This window comes from Cyprinus carpio, unplaced genomic scaffold (genome assembly GCF_018340385.1).
Source record: "Cyprinus carpio isolate SPL01 unplaced genomic scaffold, ASM1834038v1 S000006753, whole genome shotgun sequence".
Lineage (NCBI taxonomy): Eukaryota > Metazoa > Chordata > Actinopteri > Cypriniformes > Cyprinidae > Cyprinus > Cyprinus carpio.
Window position 1 is genome coordinate 189013 of NW_024879352.1, and position 24886 is coordinate 213898.

At 36.1% G+C, this 24886-nt stretch overlaps 1 pseudogene; it reads left to right on the forward strand.

Annotated features, from left to right (window-relative positions):
• The first annotated feature begins 1632 nt into the window (after positions 1-1632).
• Positions 1633-24141, forward strand: LOC122144705 (annotated as a pseudogene).
• The last annotated feature ends 745 nt before the right edge of the window (positions 24142-24886 follow it).

Below are 24886 nucleotides of genomic sequence, written 5' to 3' on the forward strand. Positions count from 1 at the left end.
TGTAACAGAAGAAAGTATTTTAATATCAAAGAATTCTATCTATCTATCTATAGAGCAGCATCTCGCAATATTACAAGAACTTATGGTAGCTTAATAAATGATACAATTCTTCTCCATCCCTTTTTTATCCTTTTTTTGTATTTCTCTTGCCTATGTTGCTAAAAAGCAATGCGAAGTACAGAGTTCCCTTTGAGGGCTTTCCATGCATGCTGTTCGCATGAATCTGAAAGATAGGAAGTGCTCTTGTTTTCCTGATCCCCTGCTCAGAGCGGGAAGTGTTGTAGGTACTACGACTCCCAGCAGAAATGACCAGGACAGGAAACATGTGGTGGTTGGAGACTCAAACTCTAACCCTTTCGATCAAACCCCCACCTGAAAAACCAAGGCTTTTTAAGACCCATAATGCATCAGTTCAATGTCCCTATATACCAGCAACAACCAAAAAGAGAGACTAAATGGAATATACCAAAATGTAAATTTGCTGCTTCAAAAGCATAAATCAGGCAAATACAGGCCCAGAAATTGTCTTCTCAGACAAGATTAATTTCACACAATACAGGTACTTTTAAAAAACACTTTTTTCTACTATGCTATTAGTATTCCTATAATTAAGCCTCCCATTACATATGCACAACATTTCACTGATCCATGATTACAGTTCTGTCACACAGCAGTGGCATAATGGGGAAATGTAAGGTTGCCATAACTAAATGTTCAGCCACTCTACTCAAGAAATTGTGTAACCACTGTAAACAACCAACAGTTGACCCAAGGCCTGATATTGTCCATCACTCGTACACAAGGCCTACGTGCATTGTTTGCCTGGAGATGTCCTGTGTCATATGGCTTACTGTTACACAACAAAAGATACACCCTCCCCTTCCCAGTTTTATCCTTTGGATCCACCCATATCCCACTGGCAGCTTCTCTGGGACATTCTATCTCAGCCTGCTGGAAAAACAAGGGAGGTTACCATTACTCCACCAACCTCCTTACCTCCAGAGAGGGAGGGGGAAAGAAATACTATTAATGACTGTAGTGCTGTAACACTTTAAAGTACAGGAAACATGGCCACCCAGATTGTTTACAGACAATGGAAAAGTCAAAGTGTCTTCCTCTGCAAAATTAATCTGCTAGTGCTTTACAAACAAGCCATAATGTAGCATTTTTATAAGTTACTCAAAAAGTGGCCCAGATATTCAGCATGCCAAGCTAAGAAAGATATATTATGTTTAATTGTGACTTTTAATTACAATTAAAATGAATTGATCCAACTAATAAAAAAAAATCATTTTCATATTACATTACACTTTCTGTACTGCTCTTTAAAAAATCCATCCAAAAAATTAATCATAATACTTTTAAGACTCAACACAACTTTCTTAATTATGGGGTCACCATGCCCCCTAACCCACCATGATATTCAAATGCTAGTGGAAATTGTGCATTTTGCATATCTTCAGTTCTTGATTGAATTAGGTCCCTGCCTAATTGATCTCTGATAAAGTGATTTAGACTGTTCTGTTTAGTCCTGGGGATCTATGTTCTTCTGACCTTCGGCCTCTGGAGTCTACAGACATTAAATGAACAGTAGCCCAATGTCTTTGATTAGTGCTGCGCTCCTCCCTCCCTCGCCTTCCTCTCTATCAGCGCACTTCAGTCACGCGTCTATCCGTGAGCGCGCAACAGGTCTCTATCATTGTCAAACTCCGAAGAGCGCAAGGATTTCTGTCCCGATAGTATATTCGCCTTTGCAAGTTTAAGGATTTAAAGATAAAACAAAACGCATCTTAAAGAGGACAACTGTGTCGTATTATCGTGATGAGGAGTTAAGGAGCTTCTGAATTTTGGTTTCATGTCGGGTCGGTCAAGCGTAACGGACGATGGCAAAGACATCTCATGTGCTTTCTCTCGTCGACATACTCTTTACCATCAACTTGTCTAAATATGCAAAATATAGCCTACTCTAATATTAAATATTCAAATACTCACATCATCATTAGGCTCGATTTAAGAGAAATAATTGTAAACTTCTCTATCATAACAGGCAACTCATCCTAATTGTGATTGATTGAGTTTCAGCTCATAATGTTATACGCATTGTAAAAGCTTTATTAAAATATTCATTTATATGAAAAAATGTACACCTGTTACTGATTTGAAATAACTTTTATGATTTTTCTCTTCTCACTTTGTCCTTTATCTCTCTCTCTCTCTGTGTGTGTATATATATTAGATATATATATAACTATATATATAATATATATATATATATAAATAAATATAAAAAAAAAAAAAAAAAAAAAATAACTGTAAAAAAAAAAAAAAAAAAAAAAAAAAAAATTAGACAATAAAAATCTATTATTATTTATTTTATTTTTTTTAATAAAAAGTATTTGTTGCATTATAATTTGTCCAAAAAACCTGGACAAACCATAACATTTGTATAGATTGTTATTGGCTGTCATTTAGGCTATGTGCATTTTTAAGTTGCATTTATGTAATTTTTAGTTATAGCATTGCTTTGTTGTTTTTTTAATGGTTGTTTTGTGTGTTGTGTGGTGTAAATTATACCCTTACTTAATATTAGATGATGTAAGTCATTATGTAGTTTTATAGAATTGAATCAATATTATTGTCAGCACATTGTTTAGTAGCATGTAGTGGTTAGTATATTATATTAATTGAAAACAGTTAAATATTGTCACTGTGCTGCTGCTTATTAAAGCTTTAGTATCCAGAGCTTTAATTTATAAACCAAATTTAAAAGCTTGATTTTATCAATTTAACATAAATGTATAGTAGAGAGTTGTTTCAGTATAAAATTGCAAAATGTCTTTGTTGATTGATTTTGAATTTCAACATGGTATTCACAACTCTATGCTGTATGCATTATATAATAACTGCATTAATCAATGGTACCTTTTTTTCCCAGTCTGCTCCACCACTGCTAAAATGAAACTTATTCAAATTAAAAGTATAGTTTCAAGATTTCAGAGAGATGTTTGCTTTTAGAAGTTAAAAATAAACCTCCTATTCTTTCTTGCCCTTATGTTGTACTTCCCTCAATGTTCACTCTTATTCATCAGATACAATCAAGCCCCTCGCCACCATTGTTGTTTCAAATGCTTTCAGTTCCTGGCAATTTAAATGTTAAAACAAACAGTTGAATAAGTTAGTCTCCATGGAGTGCATGTGTTTTAGCATGATTGTGTGTGCCCATAAGAGTGTGTGTGTTCCCATAGTTCCTCTGGAGCAGGAATCCCACCTCAGGCTGTGGAGCACGGGGCCATTTAGCCCGGCCCCGGCCCATCTGCCCAGGCTTCCTGTTTTGACACATCCAGGCCTCCGTGCTGCTTTTGCAGCTCCAGTGGAAAAATATGGCAGTGTCCCACATCGCACTGCTCCACAATGCACTGTGCCATTCTGTGATATACACGTCTGCATCCCTTTTATATCCAGTGTAAAACCCAGGCCAGGCTATGGGCAGGCATTCATGGTCCCACCACTCTTGGCTTTCCCCAGTAGGCTGTGTATCCATGCTCATGTACAGAGACAAGCAGTAGTTTGACCGTTTGTTTGAGTGGCAGAGCAGCACAGTCTTTCTTTTAACTGCACATACCTTTTTTGAACATACATTGTTGTGGTTTGTTGATCATACAGTCTCATTATGTGTTGCAAATGCACTTGCATAGAGGTTAAAAAAAAGGGAAAAGGGAGCTGAAGTTGGAGATAAAGTGATGTTTAGGATTGAACAAAAGTCATTCTGTGCTTAAAGTTAACCATGTTAGGGAGATCTTAGGAAAGGTGTATATTTTGTCTTGAGGTTGATGTGATGTTTTGCAGTCATATTTGCAGTGGTTTAATATGCTGAGGATGGCAGTCCTACTGTTTAGTGCAATCTGGTAACATCTGTATCTTTATTTAATTTTATAAGACTATTTTTCATCAACAAAACTCAAAAAATGGTAACAGTATTATTACACATAATCACACTAGTTAAATGTACTCACGATAGTAATAACAGTTAATTATGCACAATTAGCATAAATATGCATAAATAAGCAACTAGAGTAAATGTACATGTAGTTAATTAATATTACTCAGTACTTACAGAACCCCAAACAAATAAAAAAAAAATAAATAAATAAAATAAATGTTTCAACCAGAAATAAGTTATTTGCACTTGTAATAAATGGCACGTATAAAATCTATCTAAAGTCGGAATAAGAGTTAAGGACTCATTAAAATCACTCATGTATTCATGTATTCATGTCAATATCAACAGCTTTTCTGATCAAAACCTTCTGGCTGGTTTTTTTTTCTCTTGCAGGGATAGAGCTCAGGTTTGTGCCTGATCCTCCAACCTTAAACATCACTGAGAAGACCCTCAAAATCAATGCTTCAGATACACTGGAGATCACGTGCAGGTAAGCTTTGCTTCTGAAGAAAAGCAGTTCTGTCTTCAAATGTACATTCATTTTCATTCTGAAGCAATTTTTTTTTATCAGAAGGGTGATGTACTAAACAATGTCAGCTAAACGTTGTCAGTTTACTCTGCTGACTGTCTTTTCACCCTGTTACACAGGGGGCGTCAGATCCTGGAATGGTCTACGCCTCACAACCGAACCCGTTCTGAAACCCGGCTCATCAAAACAGACTGTAGTGGCAATGGACTGTTCTGTAGCACTTTAACGCTCTCCAAAGCAGTAGCCAATGAGACTGGAGAGTATCGCTGCTTCTATAAAAACCTGCCTATAGAGGATGGAAAGACTTCTACTTCTGTATATGTCTTCATACAAGGTATGATTTTTCGAGTGTAATTTTATTACATAAGTTTTTTCAACAAATAGATACACGGTTTTCATAACTTTCTGACCCTTTCCCCTACTCTCTTCTGAAGAAAGTGTGAGCGAGAGTTGGAATGTTACAAAAATGTGTTCATTGCATACTTCCTCTATTATCCTTCGGGACAACCTCTTGACATCTTCAAACTTTATAACCTCTTCATTCTTGTGGAGCCACCACATTTTACTTCCCTTTTCAACCTTAGCTGTAAACTGCTTGTCCAGACATACAAAATAAAGGAAATGGGTTGTTTTAAGTGTGATTTTAAGTGTGAAGTTACTTTATTCCATACCTATGAAACTCGACTATCAAATATAACAGTTTGTAAGTACTGTCATATCTCTCATGTAATCTGAATAGTTTTTTTTTAGTGTAGTGTTAGTTAAGTAAAATTATACTTGATTTTGACAACATTATCTTTTTCTGCATTTGTTTTTTTTGTAAATATCTGGTTTGTAAATCCAGAATATACAATGCATGCCTATGTTTTTAGATTACCGTACACCATTTGTACGAATGGCTCAAGATTATGATGTGGTGTTCATTCGGGAGGGAGAAACAGGTGGTCATTCCCTGTCTGGTATCTGTGGAGAACCTAAACGTCACACTGTACACAGTGAGTGTTTATAAACACACATAATCTCCTGCCCTTTTTGTAACCTTCTATTTCTATTTGATCTAAACCAAAAATTTTGTTGGGCATTCATTTTATGTGTTAAGGATGGTTCAGTGATGTCAAATAATATTTTGACTTAAAGGTGCCATAGAATGCATTTATACAATATTTTAAATTGTTCTCTTATGTCCCCAGAGTGGGTATGTGAAGTTTTATCTCAAAATATCCCACTGATAATTTTTTATATTTTGAAATAGCCACTTTTAGGGTATGAGGCAAAACCCACGTTTTTTTGTTTTATCCTTAAAAAATAAAAATGTGCTGGTGCTCCCGCCTCCCTTTTCAGAAGAGTGCAGAGCTTCAAGAGCCCATGCTCTCGGGCATAACGTTACCGGTGTTATGGTTTAACTGGTGGTGGCCGTGTTAGTGATCCTCACATTGCTTCCAAAAATTTTAACTACCACATTCCTATTTACGATCATTCTGGTAACACGTGAAGGCAGCATTGGTGAAACTGCCAAAACTGTCAGAGACAATGGTAGCTTTAGCAACATTAGCCTTACAGAGAACCAAGAAGCTCTTTTGGAAACCAAAAATGAGGTGTGATGCTTACTTTGTCTGGAGTCTGGACGTTTGCGCACATAGCGTTAGTATCGATCCTTATTTCAGAAGCAAACTTTGCACAACTGCTGTGCTGAACTGACCCTTGTTTGTGAGGCAGTCAGGCGTAAAATGTTAGCACAAAAGTATAGGACTTTTCAGGTTTTTTTCGGGACATTTCCTTCGAAATTTAAATTTAACCACTGTGTCTTTAGCAGTCTAGACAGTTTATGATTTATTTAGGATTATAAAACAATGAGTGGGGGATTTTTACCATTATAGGCTGGTTGTTTTCACACACTGCGGCCACACAAAACTGTTCAGACACCTTATAAAAGTGATTTTCGCATACTATGGCACCTTTAAATAAAAGCAATTAGTTTGGATGTTGTTAAGTTGTTTGCATAACTTTGAGTGAGTTCTCTGAATCAGCAAACTACACTACTGTTAAATCTTTTTGTGTTTTTGAAACAAGTCCCTTATATCTCACTAAGGCTGCATTTTGAGAAGACTTTTATGACAAAAAAAACCATACAGTAAAAACAGAGATATTGTGGAAATAATAAAAATAAATAAATAATACTGAAATAATATAATAACAATTTTAATTACCACTTTTCTATTTGAATATATTTTAAAATGTAATTAATTCTTGTGATGGAAAACCTGAATTTTCAGCATCATTACTCCAGTCTTTAGTGTCACATAATCCTTCAGAAATCATTCTAATATGCTGATTTGCTGCTCAAGAAACATTTTTTTTCTTATTATTTATTATTAAAATTAATGTTGAAATAAATAGTTGTGCTGCTTAATATTTTTTATGGAAATTGTAATAAACTTTTTTTACGATTCTTTGATTTAGAGAAATTATTTGTAACATTTTAAATGTCTTTACTTTCCTGTTTGATCAATAGGATTCATTCTTACTGAAAATAAAAGTATTAGTTTCTTTCAAAAAATACTAATGGACATTATGTATTTAGTTTTTTCTGTTGACTACATATCTGTAATAAATGTGACTATATGAAAAGATGTGACTATAAAGTATTAAACTAATATTTTAACATGACGTTTACTCATCAAGATCCCTGTGTTGTGTTGCGATTGCCGCTGGTGATATGATGTGAACAGTGTGTTTATGGTGTTTGCCTTCACCAGAAGTATCCAGTAAAAGAACTGGCCACTGATGGAAAGACGTCATCTGGGATAGCAAGAGGGGCTTCGTCCTGCCTAGTCATGTGGTCAGCTATGCTGGGGTGGTCTACTGCCAAACCACTATTCGAAATGAGACCTATCAGTCCTCACCTTACATTGTGGCTGTCGTAGGTAAGCAAAAAAAAAAAAAAAGTTTATTTGGAAAGGTGAATGTTGCATGAAGTTCTGTAATTAAGAAATATGATACAACCATGATTTGTGCATCTGAGTTAATATTTATTTCAGTTTTGTAAGCATGTCAGAAATTATAAAACTGTTTTTGAGGAGGCAAGACTGCATTATTTTGAGACTTTAGAACAATCTGGTGTGAGATCAGCTGCCCTGGTCTCAAGAGAACAATGCTCCACCCGGCACGTCCCCCTTACTCCCCTTCCCTCTTCCGCAGGATACAAGATCCATGACCTCACCCCGAGTCCACCTCATGAGAGGCTAACGGTAGGGGAGAGGCTAATGCTAAACTGCACTTGCTCACACCGAACTCAATGTGGGAATTGACTTTCAATGGATTTTTCCTCATGAGAAGGTCAGTAAACTTGTTCAGAAAAACGTTTAATATGTTAACCTCAATATTCAGCATTTGTGACATAATCTTACATTACCACAGAAAAAAAAAAAAAAAAAATGGACTAGCCCCTGGAGTATTTTTTTTTTTTTTTACTCGTCTCCTTCCTGTTCTCTACATAAGTTCACAATGTCCGGTGATGAAAAACAGCCAAAAAAACAGTCTAAACAGAAAGCAGTCTTTTGCGTCTTTATTTGATAGTAGGTGTGTGACAGCTTGCCTCTGCTGATGTATGAACCATAAATGGTGACAAATAACTAGAGCTTCACCTATATAAATATTATTTACAATTTATTAACAATTTTATTTTACAATTTTAAATGGACATTGTTTTCTGTTTTTTTTTTAATATATATTTTAATATATAATAATTCATGTTGTGGCAAAATTAAAAGTAAAACAAAAAAAAACACCCTAATATTTCTGTGTGTATGTTTACATTTTGTAACACAGGCATAACTTGTACTGACCCCAGAACATTTGTTTCAAACTTATCATCGGCTAATCTTTTTCTGTGGCAATATCTGGCTGCTTAGCTATGTGACATTGATGTGTTACTTGAGACACTTTAATCATAATCAAGAATTTATGATTTGATCAGTTAGATTCAGTCACAGTCCAGTCCGGCTTATGGAACTCCGGATTGCAGTTCCATAGGAACATTGTGCATTTCTCAGGCTGGTTTTACACCCTCTGTCTCCTCTTGCAGAGAGGCGTCAACAGCTCAATACCAAGGTCACGCTATGAGACCAGCTCATCCAAGAAGAAGCTGTGGAACTCCTTAGAACTGTCCAATACCTCTCATTGTAAAGAATGTGACCGTAAATGACACAGGAGAGTACATCTGCACAGCCTCTAGTGGTCAGATGCAGAAAAATTGCCCCGAGCAGTCCTCATCGTCTATGGTATGTGCTTTTTTGTAGATAGAGACATTATATAATTGAAAACATCTACATTTCAGTGCTGCTTGCACATCTAAGCCAGTTATAAACTTCTGGCATAGGTAGCATAAAGACCATATGTTTTTACAATACAAACGATGCTAACATATTGATTGATATTTCAGAGAAACCATTTATAGCGCTCAATGATCAGATGTTGCAGACTGTGGAGGCAACTGCTGGCCAGGAAGAGGCAAAAATCCTGGTTAAATATTATGCTTATCCAGAGCCCTCCGTCAAGTGGTATGTGATTAGTGTAAATAGAGTGTGACTTATATAATTATATTATATTATTTAATGTGTCTATAAAGAGAAGATTAGGATTCTGTGCAAGTCAGACTGAACTTGCATGAAGTTTTTTTTTTTCACCCTTGTCAATCCAGGTATAAGAATGATCAGCTGATAGTGGCGAAGGATGAGTACAGGATAAAGCCCAGCAGAGGATCTCTCACAATATATGGTTGTTACAGAGAAGGATGCTGGGAAATTACACGGTGTTTGTCATGACAAATAAGATTACCAAGGAGGAGCAGAGAAGAACATTTCAACTATTGGTTAATGGTATCTCTCTTCTCTTCTCTTCTCTTCTCTTCTCTTCTCTTCTCTTCTCTTCTCTTCTCTTCTCTTCTTCTTCCTCTCTCTTCTACTCTTCTCTTCTCTTCTCTTCTCTCCTCTCCTCTCCTCCCTTCTCTTTCTCTTCTCTCATCTTCCCTCTCCTCTCCTCTCCTCTCCTCTCCTCTCCTCTCCTCTCCTCTCCTCTCCTCTCCACTATTTGACTGTTAACTTGTGTGTTTATATATACAGTTCACCCTAAGATCTTTGAGAAGGAAGGACGTCCATTGGATAGAGATGTTTCATATGTATGGCAGTAGCCCTACACTCAGATGCACAGCTAGCGGAGGATCCAGCCCTGTCACAATACAATGGCAGTGGATGCCGAGAGAGGACTGCCCACTCCGATTTCTGTAAGTCATGTGTCACATGGTTTAATGATATATTCTTGTTTTGCTTCAAATGTAACCTGTCTAATACAGCCAAGAATGTAGACTGTTAAAAATAGAAACTTAATGTTGGATAAATGTGTCATTCATGTGGTAACATCTAAATGAACTAGTTTTATTCAAGTAAATTTATTAAAAATATTAATTAGTATAACTCAATTATCATTATATAACCAGGTTGGGACTTAAACCCGTCCCTACCCTAAACCTAACCTTACCCATAATTTATTCCTAAAAATCAGAGGGAAATAATAGTTGATTAACAAGGGTATAGAAGCACCTAATCCTGATTGTAAGCCTAAAACTGACATTTGCTGAAAAGTTATATCTCAGTTCTGATTGGTTGATTGGAATGATGTTCCAGGATCAATAAGGATGTTAATCCAGGAACATGTTCCAATCCAATCCAATCCCAATCCAATCCACCTTATTTATAAAGCACCTTAATAACAACAGTGTTGACCAAATGCTGAACACAGTCCCTATAAATAAACAATAACATACAACAGAAGCACAACAAAAATAATAAAACAATAGATAAACATAACAATAAAATGCAACAATAATACAAAACTAGAAAGTCAACCTCAAACTGAGGTAAAGCCAAAGAAAATAAATAAGTCTTAAGATGGGATTTAAAAAACAGGAAGAGGACTCAATCAATCTGATGTGCAAAGGCAGCTCATTCCAGAGTCTCGGAGCTGCCACGGCAAACGCACGGTCACCTCTGGATTTTCGTTTAGTCTTGGGGGACGAGCCAGCAGTGCCTGGCAAGCTGACCGGGAGCGAACGAAGTGGGGTGTAAAGGCCCGTTCACACCAAGAACGATAACTATAAAGATAACGATATTTACGCGTCCACCACCATCGAACGATATCTTCTGTTTATTCTAAGCACACGCTCGTCTGCCGCTTTAAGTTCTCGAGCTCATTACCCAGCAGGATGGATTCTGATTGGCTGTCAATTTTTTTTCGTTCATCAGCTGGAAAAAATCGTTTTGAAACTAATTCCAACGATATCATTTTTCTTTGTCTTTATCGTTATAGTTTGTGGTGTGGACGCTGCTGTCTTTAATACTGAAAACGATTTTTAGAACTATATCGTTATCTTTATAGTTATCGTCGTTGGTCTGAACGGGCCTTAAGTCACGAGCAGATCTGACAAGTACTGGGGGGTCTAGGTCATGCAGACATTTAAAAAACAAATAAAAGAAGTTTAAATCAGTGCGAAAGTGCACTTGTTGTACTTGGTCAAATCCCGCTCACCATATCCAAACATAGTAGAAAGTATGTTTCTTGGCTCTCTCTGTTCTCTATTTATCTGCATTTGGATGACACCATGTAATGAAAATGTTAAAAACATTTATCACAGCAAAAACAGAATTTCCTCATGACCTCACAGACAGTGAGCTACTAGGAGGCAGCAGAAACCAAATAAATCTGCTGTAGCAAAACCTTTCAAAATTATACTTCCTAATTGCCAACATTTAAAGAGAAAACTAAAAATCAAATATGCTTCCTGTATTTTGTATGGGGAAGTCAGTTACTGTTGATGATAAAAAATCATTCGTCATTGTTTTTGCTGACAAAACACGCACACAAAGTATAATGTTTGCATAGTCCTTGTTTGCTCAATACTTTGGCATGCTTTTGTGTGATTGGGATTTTCTATTCATTCCAAGAGAAGAACATATCAGAAATCTATTCTAGCATATGTGTGTTCCCGGTGTTCAAGAGTGTTCCACAGTGCAATTCATTAGCATATTGTGCTCTAAATGGGCATTCATCCTGAAACAGCTGTTGTGATTGGGCCAGCCAGTATGACTGCTTTGGTTAGAGAGATCTGTTATGCTAAGAAATCAGCTCCTGTGAGTTTTGGTTGAATTGTGACTTTGATTGCCAGCATGCATTCGCAGAACATCACTTCCAAGGATGTTGTGATCATGTAACGAGTGTTCAGGGCCAGGCATCACGCGAGCCTTATCTTCAGATTGCACCCTCACCTACTTCCGTAGTCCTCATCACAACTTCCTGTTGTTCTAGAAAAGCAGACACATTCAAATCCACGTGTCCTTGATCAAACATGATATAACACATTGTCTGTCACTGTGTCCTGCTAACAAGAGTTCACCCCACGTCCTCACCTTTCATTACAGCTTTATGTGCCCTATTTTTGTGTTTGTCTTTTTTCATCTCTTTTTTTCCGCTCTTTCTCTGTCTCATATCCCATGGCTGACCTACTGGACCATAAGGTGCTGATGTCTAACCCAAGTCTTAAATCTTTAAATCTGATGTCTGTTTTATTGAAATTTAGATTAATTCCCATCGCTCATAAATATGTATGGCAGACAGAAGTGTAAAGATTACCTGAAAACCCTGTCTGTGAAACCAGGCCTTAAAGTATCTGATTTTAACAGTACTTAAGTATTTTACTTATACTAAATATAGGGCTCAAAAGATGCACTAATCAAAGAGACATGGCAGTGCAAAACTGTATGGTGTGGAGACAGCTGGGAAAACAGGCAGAGGCAAGAATCTAAGTGCAGGTATTTCATTGGAAAAGAACAAACAATAAGCCAAAAACCACGAGGGAACAGAATGGCAGGCAACACAGACAAACCCATTACATTCAACAACTCACAAGGATCTAAAGAAACACTAGGGCTATAGATAAAGGGGGCTAACAAGATAACAAGAAACACGCGGGGAGACTAATCAAGGAGAACCAATGAAAAAAAATGGACTACAATTCTGAGTACAAACACCACGGTAGACAGGAAGTGACATAAAAGTCCAAGACAAGGCACAGAGAACATGTAACAAAAATCAGAACGAGTTGATTTCTTAGGAGACGGGGAGCAATCAAATTTTTTTTTTTTTTTAAATTCTAAATAAAACTGAACATCTCCAAATAACAAACAAACAAAAAAAACCAATATCCTTTAAAAAGGTTTCTTCAGTATAACAAATAAATTAAATAATAAGTAAAATGTACTGGTTTCAGCCTCATTGCCGCTGCAGTCATGTCCTCATCTCATATATAAACCACATGTGATTCACAACTACTTAGGGCAAAACTCATAAGATATAGTACTTTGTGTACTTCACTTACTATACAATACACTACAACTCCCTTTAATAAAAAATAAACTAAGTGCCCTGTAGTTGGCATATCACTTCTTTGGTGTAGCCGCAATAAACTGCCAGAAAAAGCTAGGATGGCCATGCAAAATATAATGTGTAATTGCAAAACTCATTACAAATGTAGTGGGATAAACGAGTACAGATGCTTATTCAAAAAATGTATTGAAGTAGAGTAAAAGTTGCTAATATCTCTGATAATCAGTAAAACTACAGAGTACTCCAAAAGGATAAAGTACAGTAATTAAATAACATTGACTCAATACATCTCTGTGGCGGAAGTGGAATAATAGAGGAAGTTGTGGGGGATAGTCTAAATTTAGAACGCTAATAATAGGTGCATTGTTGTTGTTGATTCAGGCGTTTTCTGTTCCTGTTGGAGATGTGTAGCTAGATAGAGGTTTATATTGCTGTCTGCGTGTTCTCTTTTGAGATATGGATCCTCATGTCTTTGTTAAAATCAGCTAATATTTATATATATATATATATATATATATAAGATTAAGATTAGTTATATATATATATAGCGAGAGAGAGAGAGAGAGAGAGAGAGAGAAAGAGAGAACAATATTGATAGTACAATATTTGTAGTATAATAATAACAATTATTACTATTTTTTATTACAATATAATATAAACATAATGCATTACTTTCTAAAAATGTATAAGATTTTGGTACAGCGTACAAACTGATAAATCATATTTATTCTGTGTTATTCACAGACCTAAGTCCAGACCAAAGTGTGGTGAAGTGTGACAATGGAGGGAGATATCAAACAACACAGGGAGAATGAAGTCCATCATCACCCCAGACATCTGTAACTGAACGCTCTCTTAAGGTAAGCAATCAATTCCAGTACAGTGCAGTGCTGTTTAGAACATGCAAACACTATTTTCCAAACATAAAATATACTCAGAATAGGATTTAAAATCGAATTTAAACTGGTAATGAAACATTAAACAAGGAAATTTTTAGGATGTACTGTAAATAAATAAGATTCTGTACTCATTTTTTTAGGTCACTAATCAAAAAAGTGAATGTACAAAATGAAGTGCTTTATGCAGATGGTCATATGTTTTTGCTTCCACTGAAGCTCAACATTCTCTTGGATCATCACAAATGTTGCTGGAGAACATGATCAGCAATCAGATCAGTGAGTGTCACTGTCATTAAAGCAAAGATAGAGTGAGACAAACCAAATACGAAGATAGTTTGAATTTCAACATTGTCACATTGTCAATTATTTACTAAAATTTGTAATCAAAAATGCAAAATTTTCACTATAAGTCTAAGATTTTGGACCCCACTGTATTATTGGTCAATCTTGTAAATCTGACTATAATTATATTTTTAAATCATCTATTGCCTTTGATGTCATTTTGCCACTGATTGTGTCTCCAATAGACCATCAGCAACACTGAAGATTCCAGAAAGCAGTTGATCATGCCCTCTACAGTTGCATTGCCCTCCAATAAGATGGGAGCAGAAGAGCGAGTCATTGTGTTTCAAGTAGCTCGGGAGTGCCTTCAAACCCTGACACTGTCTCCACTATCTACAGCCCACTTCAACTACTGCAATCTAATTTTAAGCAATGTTTAAATCCAAACTTTCAATGTTGGTCTTGCCCTCACAGTGTTCCCTCAACCTAAGCATCCTTCCCCCCTCCAGTAGCCCTATTGAGGGAGAGGATGTGATAATGCGCTGTGTAGCCGATCTGACTGTGTACTCTAACATGCATTGGTATCGGGTAACAAGCGCATGCCAACCCTGATGCCTCTCCAGCAGCCGTGCCCTGTGATAACCCTTACCCTTTCACCTCTCCACCAGACCAATGTCCCATATCAGGCCTGCAGGGCACCAAAGCACGCTGGACTGCCCATACCCAATGCCACATTGATGGACCAAGGCTTGTATGCTTGCCAAGTAGAGAATGTGGGCACCAGTGAGAGAACCTGCTTACTTCACAACCTCAGACTCAGAGGTTAGTCCATAGCTTTATATTTTCAGGAAACTTGTTTTTGAAAGTGAAAGTGAAGTGATGTGTAGGGGATCCGCCTTTCCCATTTCTCAATGGCAAAGGGACGTCAGGAAACTTTTTTGAAAACCAGTTATTATTGGTTGTCATTTTATTTGTTGGTGAGGCTAGTGGGTGTCAGAAATTGGCACACTTAATGACCTATATTAGTTTCCATTACTCAATTTACTTTAAGTTTCAGATGGGATATATTGCAGAAATCATGCACAAGCTTTGAATGTTCAGCACAGATTGAGTTTAGAATCTTTCCTGCAGCACTCTTGAGATGTCAAGAATTGTGTCCAATCTGACTGCCCAGAGAGTAGTAAATGTGAGGACTCTACCACTCTAGTGTGTGAAGTGGTCCGGCACACCAACACCTACTGTAGTTTGGACTAAAGTACAACCAGACCTGTCACATAGGGATCAGGTAAGCTAAATAAAACTATCTATAAACGACAAAAATATTGTAGGTGTGAAGAATAAGCAACTCCTCTATGTTTTGCAGTATTATCAATTCACAAATGCTTTGGGTCTGTAATACATTAGGTGGCTTTTTTAGCGGCTTTTTTTCAAAACTAGCTGAAAAATGGGCAGAGCCAACATGCAAATTTTGGATTGCCATAGTTGACAGATTTCAACAGAAAATCATGTTGTGTATAATGGCCACAGACTCAGATTTTCTACAGATCCAGACTAAAATCAAATCACACGGAGGATATCAGTCATGTTTGATATTTTTATAGATGATTTTTAGCTAGGGCATATTTCTTCATTGTGTTCGTCTTTTTACCATGAGGCACATGTTTTTTCTGCATGAGTTTTGTTGGTTGTTTGTGATGATGATTCCTCAGTTGATCTAGTGGTGTGATGATAGTGGTGTCTGTAACCATGGTAGACAGTTGGTATAGTAATGTATAGTGCTAAGTGTTTTAAAATCTGCTCAGATTTTAAAAAGTCATGTAATGTATTCCATCCTTAAGTTTGGGCTGTTGCACTCTGAACTCAACATCTTTATTTATTTTTATTTTTATTTATAACTCAATTATTTTTGTGCTTATCTCGTTTTAGATGTTATGAAAATGCACATTAATTCAGGCTACCTGAACACAAGCATTTTTACAGTGACAGTAATGCTCACTACTTGTCATGCTTTTTGGTTGTAAGGTGTGTGATTCTGAAACAGTCAAATCGTCTCTTAACCATCCAACGGGTGAAAAAGAGGACAGTGGTCTTTACATGTGTATCGGGCCCCTGTAACCAGCAGGGCCTGTGACTCTCTCGAGGCACGTATCACTGTAGATGGTGAGTGTGTAAATAAAACTCATTGCTTATTTTTTTTATTATTTAATTTTCATTGGTTTGTAGAATTAAAGAAAGGGTTAGTTAGGGACATTTTTTTTCTGTGAAGGTAAGAAATACATATTTAAAAAAAAATGATCTTATGCTTACCAATGACCTACATTTATTTGATCAAAACAATACAGTGAGAACAGTAACAATTGTGAATAGTATTACAATTTAAAAATAACTGTTTGTCAAATCATTGAAACGACATCACGTAATACATCACGTAGTAGCCACACTGTTAAAAGACCCCTTTTAAGAAGAGACACATTCTCTGAAAGTGTCATGGTTGTAAGGTAAGCTCAGTCCTCCCGCTTCACTTTTTATCCTCATTGAGGATTTGTTGTAATCAAGGCCTTGTAGGCAATAATAGCTCTCTTTTTAGTCTGTCAGGAAAGGGGCTCTGTTAGTGTATTTCCTTTAGGGGAGTGCTAAAAGAAAACAAAGCAAAATCCCAGAACACCAAAGAAGAGTGGGGCGTCCCCACACCACTCTCTCTAATATCACTCTCGTGTCCACATCCGACATTTTTCCCCAGGACTTACATCATTGTATGGTTCCGCCTCTTTCCTCACACACATAAGGACAGGGAGTGCACACAGATAACAGCGACATACTCAGTGTGTACGTGACTCGTTTCTCGGCATCAACTGTGTTCTCGTTGTCATTGCAAAGGCGACAGTCGCAATTCACTAACAGCCCTGTTCCCACAAGGAAAAAGAAAGAGTAAAACATAGGAGAGAGAGAGAAATAACTGAATCATGTAGTGATCCACTGAGCAGTTTGGATGTTTCTATTATAGAAAAGGAGAATTTGGTGCTTTTCGTCTTCCTGCTGGTTGACTTTGGCTTCACTGGGGGGTTTTTTTTCATGTTGCTTTTTCACTCTTTACGCTTATTTTTGATTGGATGAAATATCAGGTCAGCAGACAATTCCACATTCCCTTGCTCTTGTAGCCATCATACACACCCAGCAGCATACAAATATTTCCTGTAAACTAGTTTTTTTTTTTTTTTTTTTGTTTCTTCCAGCAATTTGTTGCCTCCCTTTGCTATCAATATAAATGAAGAAGGATTTTTTCCAGTTCGCTCTCCAAAATAAAATAGTTTAAGCCTGGTTAAAAAGGACTTTTTTAACTGGCATTACGTTTTTGGAAAAATTGGTAACTCAGCTATTTTCCATCTCTCCATCCATCCATTTCATCCAATCCATTTTAGTTAAATCGTATGTCTTTTTGTCATCTTTTTTTTTTGGAGATTTCTGATCTATTGATCTGTTTCATCCCGGTGCAGAAGAAAAGATGAATGTGGAATTTGATCATGCCTATCGGTGCTGTGGTCATTGCCATGTTCCTCTGGCTCCTCCTCGTCTTCGTTAATCCGTTAACAGGAACGGGTAACATTCCATCTCTTTCCCTTTTTCCTCGTTTGCTTCCCCTCTCCTCATTTTTACAGCGCACCAGGCACACACTCCACTCGTCCTGGACTGATCAGAACTGACTACACGGACTTTGGCGTACGTCATCTCTATTGTATGCTAGCCCACTTCGTGCCTGCGAGGCGTCACGTAACACCGCAGCCATGGGGCCTAGTCCTCTGTACCTCACCGTAAGTCTGCCTCTGGTATCATAGTGGCTTCCCAGTAAACTCCATTAGTGGGAGTCTTTATAATGAAGGGCTTGATGCTGGGGACGCAAGCAAGACAAGTTGACAGTCTTGCGCTGGGTTTGTCGTTCATTTATCTCTTTCTCTCCCTTTTGACTCTTATCCCATATTTGTCATACATCAACCTTTCCATCCCTTTCCTCTTCCCATCTTTCACAGCCTAATTCCTCTCCCTCTTCACAGCCTATGAAGAGATCTGAAAACTGGCTCCCTGTTCAATCATTCTGGACTTAGATGATATGCCAATGGATGAGCACTGTGAGAGACTGACCTATGATGCAAACAAGTGGGGAATTCCTAATGATAGACTGAAGCTAGGTGAGGCTTGGCTAAATGTGAGAAATAAAACAACAAGAACAATAAGAATAATAAAAAGCTTAAATACCCAGGGGTTAAATTAACCAAGAACAATCTGGAATGGCTTTCCAGTACTTTTGATAAAAAAACAAAACAAAAAAAAAAACAATAAGTGCAAGAATCGTACCACTGGACCAAAGTATACTTTGTAATATGACATTTATTTATTTATTTATTTACTATGCTTCAGTGATAATTTTATATTTATCTATTTTCTTTTTTGTGTGTGTAGAATTTATTTATTTACTTATTTACCAGGCTTCAGTGATATTTTTATATTTATTTATTTATTTTTATATTTATATTTATTTATTTTACGAGGTATTTGGATATTTTTAGATGTATATCTTTATTTATTTGTATATGTGTGTATTTCATTTTGAATTATCATTTTGTTATTTTTCTTTGTTTTCTAATATGAGCAAATATATGCATTTAGTGCCATCATAACAGGGTGTCAAAATGTTATGGAATATATTATACATCTTTTTTTTTCTTCTTGGGGATGGAGAGCTAAACATATCAAAACTGGCCTAGAATCACCATAAGATTTTAGGCTTCCGACAAGTCCCAATTTAACCTCTGCAAACAGCAAAAATATTTGTACAAAATGTTACTATAAATCTACATGTAAGTGTTCACAAATAGAGCCGCTGGGCAGAGGGGCATTTGGCCAAGTTGTGGAGGCGACCGCTTACGGTTGTGGAGGTTGACAGCTGGCTACGGTATTGAGAAGGCCACCACCTGTACTACAGTAGCAGTGAAGATGCTCAAGGGTATGAGGCATCTGTTCACTAGCCTTAAACTGACTTCACCTATCTTTCATATAACACAACTGACTGCAGCATTATCAATCACCAACAGAGGGCGCTACCACCAGTGAGTACCGTGCTCTGATGTCTGAGCTGAAGATCCTCATTCACATCGGTCACCATCTCAATGTGGTTAACCTGCTAGGAGCTTGCACCAAACAAGGAGGTGAGTATATTTTTAGTAACTTTGACAGAAAATGACTACTGTTGTCCCTTTCTGTGAAGTTTGCTGAAGGAAACGCGTTCTGTTCAGTAGAATGTGCGGTGAATACTTATGGGTGACAAAATGCACAGTCATAGTAAGAAATGCATCAGAAATGCCACAAAGTGGTTGTGCATTGTTGAGAAAGAACATGATGTACACACATTAAAGGCCTTTCCTCTTTCTTTCTATCTCTATGTTTCCTACTTCAGGACCCTTGATGGTGATTGTTGAGTACTGTAAACATGGTAACCTCTCGGAGCTATTTAAAAAAGCAAGCGAGGAGAGTACAGTCCCTACAAGGTAAATTCCATCATAACATTGTGCTACTAGTAAAGTCAGGCTGTGATGTGGTTTTGAAGATCTCAGCTCCTCTTTTTAACAATGCTCTCTGATGAGGGACAGATTGATTCAAGTGCCTTATGTAAGACACTGGGTCTTTAAATGTTTGCTCAGGGTTGAAGGTGTTATGAAGTGTACCTGACATGTTGGCACTTCTTGACCCTGACAACAACATAAACTGATCTATGCGTATTTGTTTCCTCAGAAGCAATGCCACGGATGCCCGTGCAGGAGGGAGGAACCACAGGAAGAGGATTTGCATGAGGGGGGATCTGGGTCTGGGAACCAGCACTCGGCTGGACATCTGCACCGGCACTGCCTGTGTGCACCAGGATGGGAGAACAGACCTCCACGACCCAGCTGCAGGATGAACAAGGTACAGTATATTAGTCTGACTCTGTTGGATACTCTGTACTGTCTCTGGAAGAAGATAACAATGTCACATTTTGTCAAAGTTATGGAAACTGAATCAAAATGTTTAAATTAGTATTGTCATTTTAGTTCGATTTTACCACATGAAGCATATATTTTAGGTCATGAAATACACCTGGGAAGTTGACATGTCTTGTGCTGTCAACTCCATCTAAATGCTATACTTCATCTAAAACATATTTAGCTGAATAAACAAACAAACAAACCAATAAACAACTATTTTATTATTGATAGTAATTATTCAAATTATTAAGCAGCTTTAATGAGCTCATTATTTAAGAACCTACAGTATTTAAGAATTTGTCACATTGTAAATTAATAAATTCAACATTTGTATTTTTATAATAAAAACCGCAAAACATAAAATAAATAAATAGATAAATGAATAAACAAACAATATGATTATTTTATCAATAATAATAATTATTCACATTCTTAGTCAGCTTTAATGAGCTCATATTATTTAAGACAATAGATGGAATATTTGTAAAAAAAAAAATTATATATATATATATATATATATATATATATATATATATATATATATATATATATATATATATATATATATATATATTGTCAGATATAAAAAATTAATAAAAAGTTCAAATAATATTAGCACTTTGCAGAATATAAACAAATAAACAGCATATATTATTTTATTAATAATTATTATATCTTATTATTATTAATAATTATTATTAGGCAGCTTTAATAAGCTCATATTATTTGAAAATTGTAAATTAATAAAAAAATATAAATATAAAATATTTCAAAATAAAAATGAATGAGTAAAACAGTACATGTTAACCTAAAATCTTCATATATATATATATATATATATATATATATATATATATATATATATATATATTGATTGTGTTATCTTCTGATGTATAGAGAGTTCAGACTGGGATCACTTGACGATGAAGGATCTCATCAGCTATAGCTTCCAAGTGGCAAAAGGCATGGAGTTCCTAGCCTCTCGAAAGGTAAAACTGAAAAACACCACCATGGTCTGCTTGTGTGTGTGTGTGTGTGTGTATTCTTTGGTCATTAATATTTACAATTTTATTCCAAATGTTTGCTTTGGCCAATAATGCTTTTTTGTGTTTGTAGTGTATCCATCGGGACTTGGCAGCCAGAAACATCCTACTTTCCGAAAACAACGTGGTGAAGATATGTGACTTTGGGCTGGCCAGAGATGTTTATAAAGATCCTGATTACGTCCGCAAAAGGAGATGTGAGGGACTATAACTACACATATAGACAACTTCATTTCAGTTGTTCAGTAAAAAAAGACTGAGCATTTCCTCTCTATCATCACAGGCTCGTCTTCCTCTGAAGTGGATGGCTCCTGAGACCATCTTTGGACGCAAGGTACAACCACACAGAGTGATGTTTGGTCATTTGGTGTGCTGCTCTGGGAGATCATCTCACTTGGTAACACAATATTGATATTAACATTATCAGTGAGCTTATTAGACAAGCATAAAACTACTATAGTAGGGTGGCATGTGTTGAAGGCCCATCTTCTTTGGTGCAGGTGCGTCTCCATACCCAGGTGTGTGCATTGATGAGTCTTTCTGCAGGCGACTAAAGGAGGGAACCAGAATGAGAGCTCCAGACTACGCCACACCTGAGATGTAAATATACTTCACACTTTTAGTATTGGTTGTAAAATTAAAGGTCTGTGAAAACAAGCAGTCATAGTGTTTCCAATGGAAAATGGGCAAAAGTAGTAGTACTTACAATTTTGTTTAATTTTACTAGAAATATATAAGTACTTTCATACTATTTCATACTGTTTACATAGCACAGGGACCCTATTCTTATTATTGAAATGAGAGATGTAGAGAAATGTGATCAACCCCACCTCTTGATTGTTAATGTGAAATTCTTCCAGATACCAGACCATGCTGGATTGCTGGCTTGATCGACCAAAAGACAGGCCAACCTTTACTCAGTTAGTTGAACATCTGGGCAATCTTCTACAAGCTAGCGCTCAACAGGTTAGACTTGACTCCAAGTATATATTTTGTCTCTTTCATGTGTTTTTAATAATTGAGACATAAATAAATAAATATTTTTGTCTTGTTTTCCATTAAAATGATCTAAACATCTTTAAAAAAAAAGGTACATTTACTTGAGAAGTATATAAAGGAGTATAGTATAGAAGTATATATATGCATATATTAATATAAGATATTAATACTTTTTTCATTTATATTTTGAATTTTTATTTTCTTTGCGCCAGTGGCAAATAGTTTTCTCCTGTTGCCAAGCTATAATAATTAGAATTAGCTTTTTTTATATTTTCAGTTTTAATTTTTTTAATGTTTTTGTATATATCAGTTTTTTTAATATATCAGTTTTTTGTATTTCTATTCACCTTTAATTTTGATATTAGTTTTAGTAATTTAAGTACTCCAACTTATTTATTTCAGTTAGTTGCCAAGGCAACATTTATAATTTTTATTTATAAACCTTTTTTTTAAGTTTATCTAATATTTTGATTTTATTTAATTTCAGCTTTATTTCAGTTACCAAAAACATTTTTAGGTTTAAAATGTTTTTACTTAATTTTTTTTTTTTTTTTTTTTATCAAACACAGTTAGATGTAAGTATCAAGATATATTCTCTTAAAAAAATTTTTTTTATACAATTTCACATCTCATGTACATTTTTTGTTGTTGTTATTTAAGGATGGTTAGATATTTTTTTATTTTGAAACGAGACAGAAATAGAAATAAAGTGACTTTTGCAGAATGTAATGAAACATTTGTCATGTGACAAATTTTATATCTTTTAATTGAACTTTCATTTGGTACCTGTGTTTTAGGATGGAAAGGACTACATCCCATTGACAAACGGAGAGATGGAAGAGGAATCAGGGGCTCCTCACCTCAGTGTGATATCTAAAAGAGCGCTCTATGCAGGCAACAAAGAAGCCCAGCTCCACTATGACAATGCTCCACCTCTGGGGTTAGTTAAACTAACTTATATATCTTTTTTTTTTTTTTTTTTTTTTTTGTTTGTTGTTGTTGTTTTGTGCAGTCGTTGAGATCACTGACTCAAAACTAATCAGATTTAATTTTATCCTTGCAAGCACTCATACTTATCCACACCCCAGTCATCTGACTTTTTTCATGTCCACACAACACTGAAGATCTGACATTTGTGGATATAACGTGATTAACCTCTCCTTTGACAAACTAATGCAACAATGGTCCCACCCATACTTCTCCTGACAGGTTCCCACAGCAGATAGACAGTTGTGGTGTGCCAATAAGTAGGACAAATTTTGTGGACATTCCTCTGGAGCACACTGCTATGATGGTAAATAAACTCTACAATACTACAACTAGGATCATGTCATAATGGATGTCATGATCCAAAAACACTTTCAGCAGAAATTACAAATTGAAACTGCAGTTAGAATAAATTATTTTGATTGGTGTAATTAAAAAAGTCAAGTTAAGTAAAATATATTGAATTACATTTATAAATATTGTAGATGTATTTTTAGATATATAATATAATATATATATATATATATATATATATATATATATATATATATTACTTAAAAAAACAAACAGACAAAAAACCCCCCAAAAAACAGCTTATTTAGATTCTCTGCATCCCAGAAGTATTTATAATGATAAAAAGCTGTCAATTTTAAATGTTCGTTTCTTTGTACAGAACGGTCACATGGACTGTGGAGTGGGCTTATCACATGAGCAAATGAAAGCTTTTGGATCGGCAAGGCAAAGACCACGTAATTTCAGTGACCACTCAGCTGATCTCGGTAAGAACTACAATCCAAGACATTCCCGCATCTTTACCGGTCATGCTGTTATCGTCCGCAGCCACCGTACGTGCGTGCAGAGTAAGATCTTTGGCTTCTGAATCGTCCAATCAGACCCCGGCTATCAGATCCCGGCTGACCACTCTGATGAGAGCAGAAGCCCCACCTCTCACGCCCACGGGAGTATGATCTGAAGAGACATTCGCATGAAACCTCCACTGCCCACAAGATAAATGACAATTTAGCGCAGAGTTCCGTTATAGGTGTGCCCAAAAGGCCCCGGCCAGTGTAACATCTAAGCGCGTTCAAACAGTCTTTCCCTCTTTGTGTTATGCAGAACTTTAGATGTCGTTGCTCAGCCAAAGATAGAGCATTTCAGTTTACAGTAATTTAAACTGATTTTTTTTCTAAGTTCTGAACATACAAGAAGATTCTTTGATAATGATTAACCAAAACAGACTATGACTGATAGCCATTGACTTCCATCGTAGGCAAGAAAAAAAATACTATTGGGGAAGTAGTCCTAACCAGCCACCTATTTGGTCACTCAGCATTCTTCAAATATCCCTCCATTTTGGGTTAGGAAGCCGAAGATAGAATAGAAATTAATACAAATTGAGAGGTGAGTAAATTACGACAGATGTTTCATTTTTTTTGCTGAAATATCCATTCAATGTAATCTTTTGGTCCAAAAAGTAAAATTTGGACATTATGTTACGTTAGTTCTTTTTAAATCCTGTATGATTTTATTTATTGTCTGCCACACACAAAATGAGTGTATTTATAAACAGATGTCCCAAAGCTGCTCTTTTCCGTACCATGAAAGTGAACTACAACAAGATTTCATTAAATGCATAATAACCTTAAATTTTACCCTTGTTTTTCACATAAATGAGAATATTTATAATACGAGACAATATGAGCTACTTTATTGATGCTTTTAACAATGTTTTTGTACATTTTGGAGCTTGTCACCCT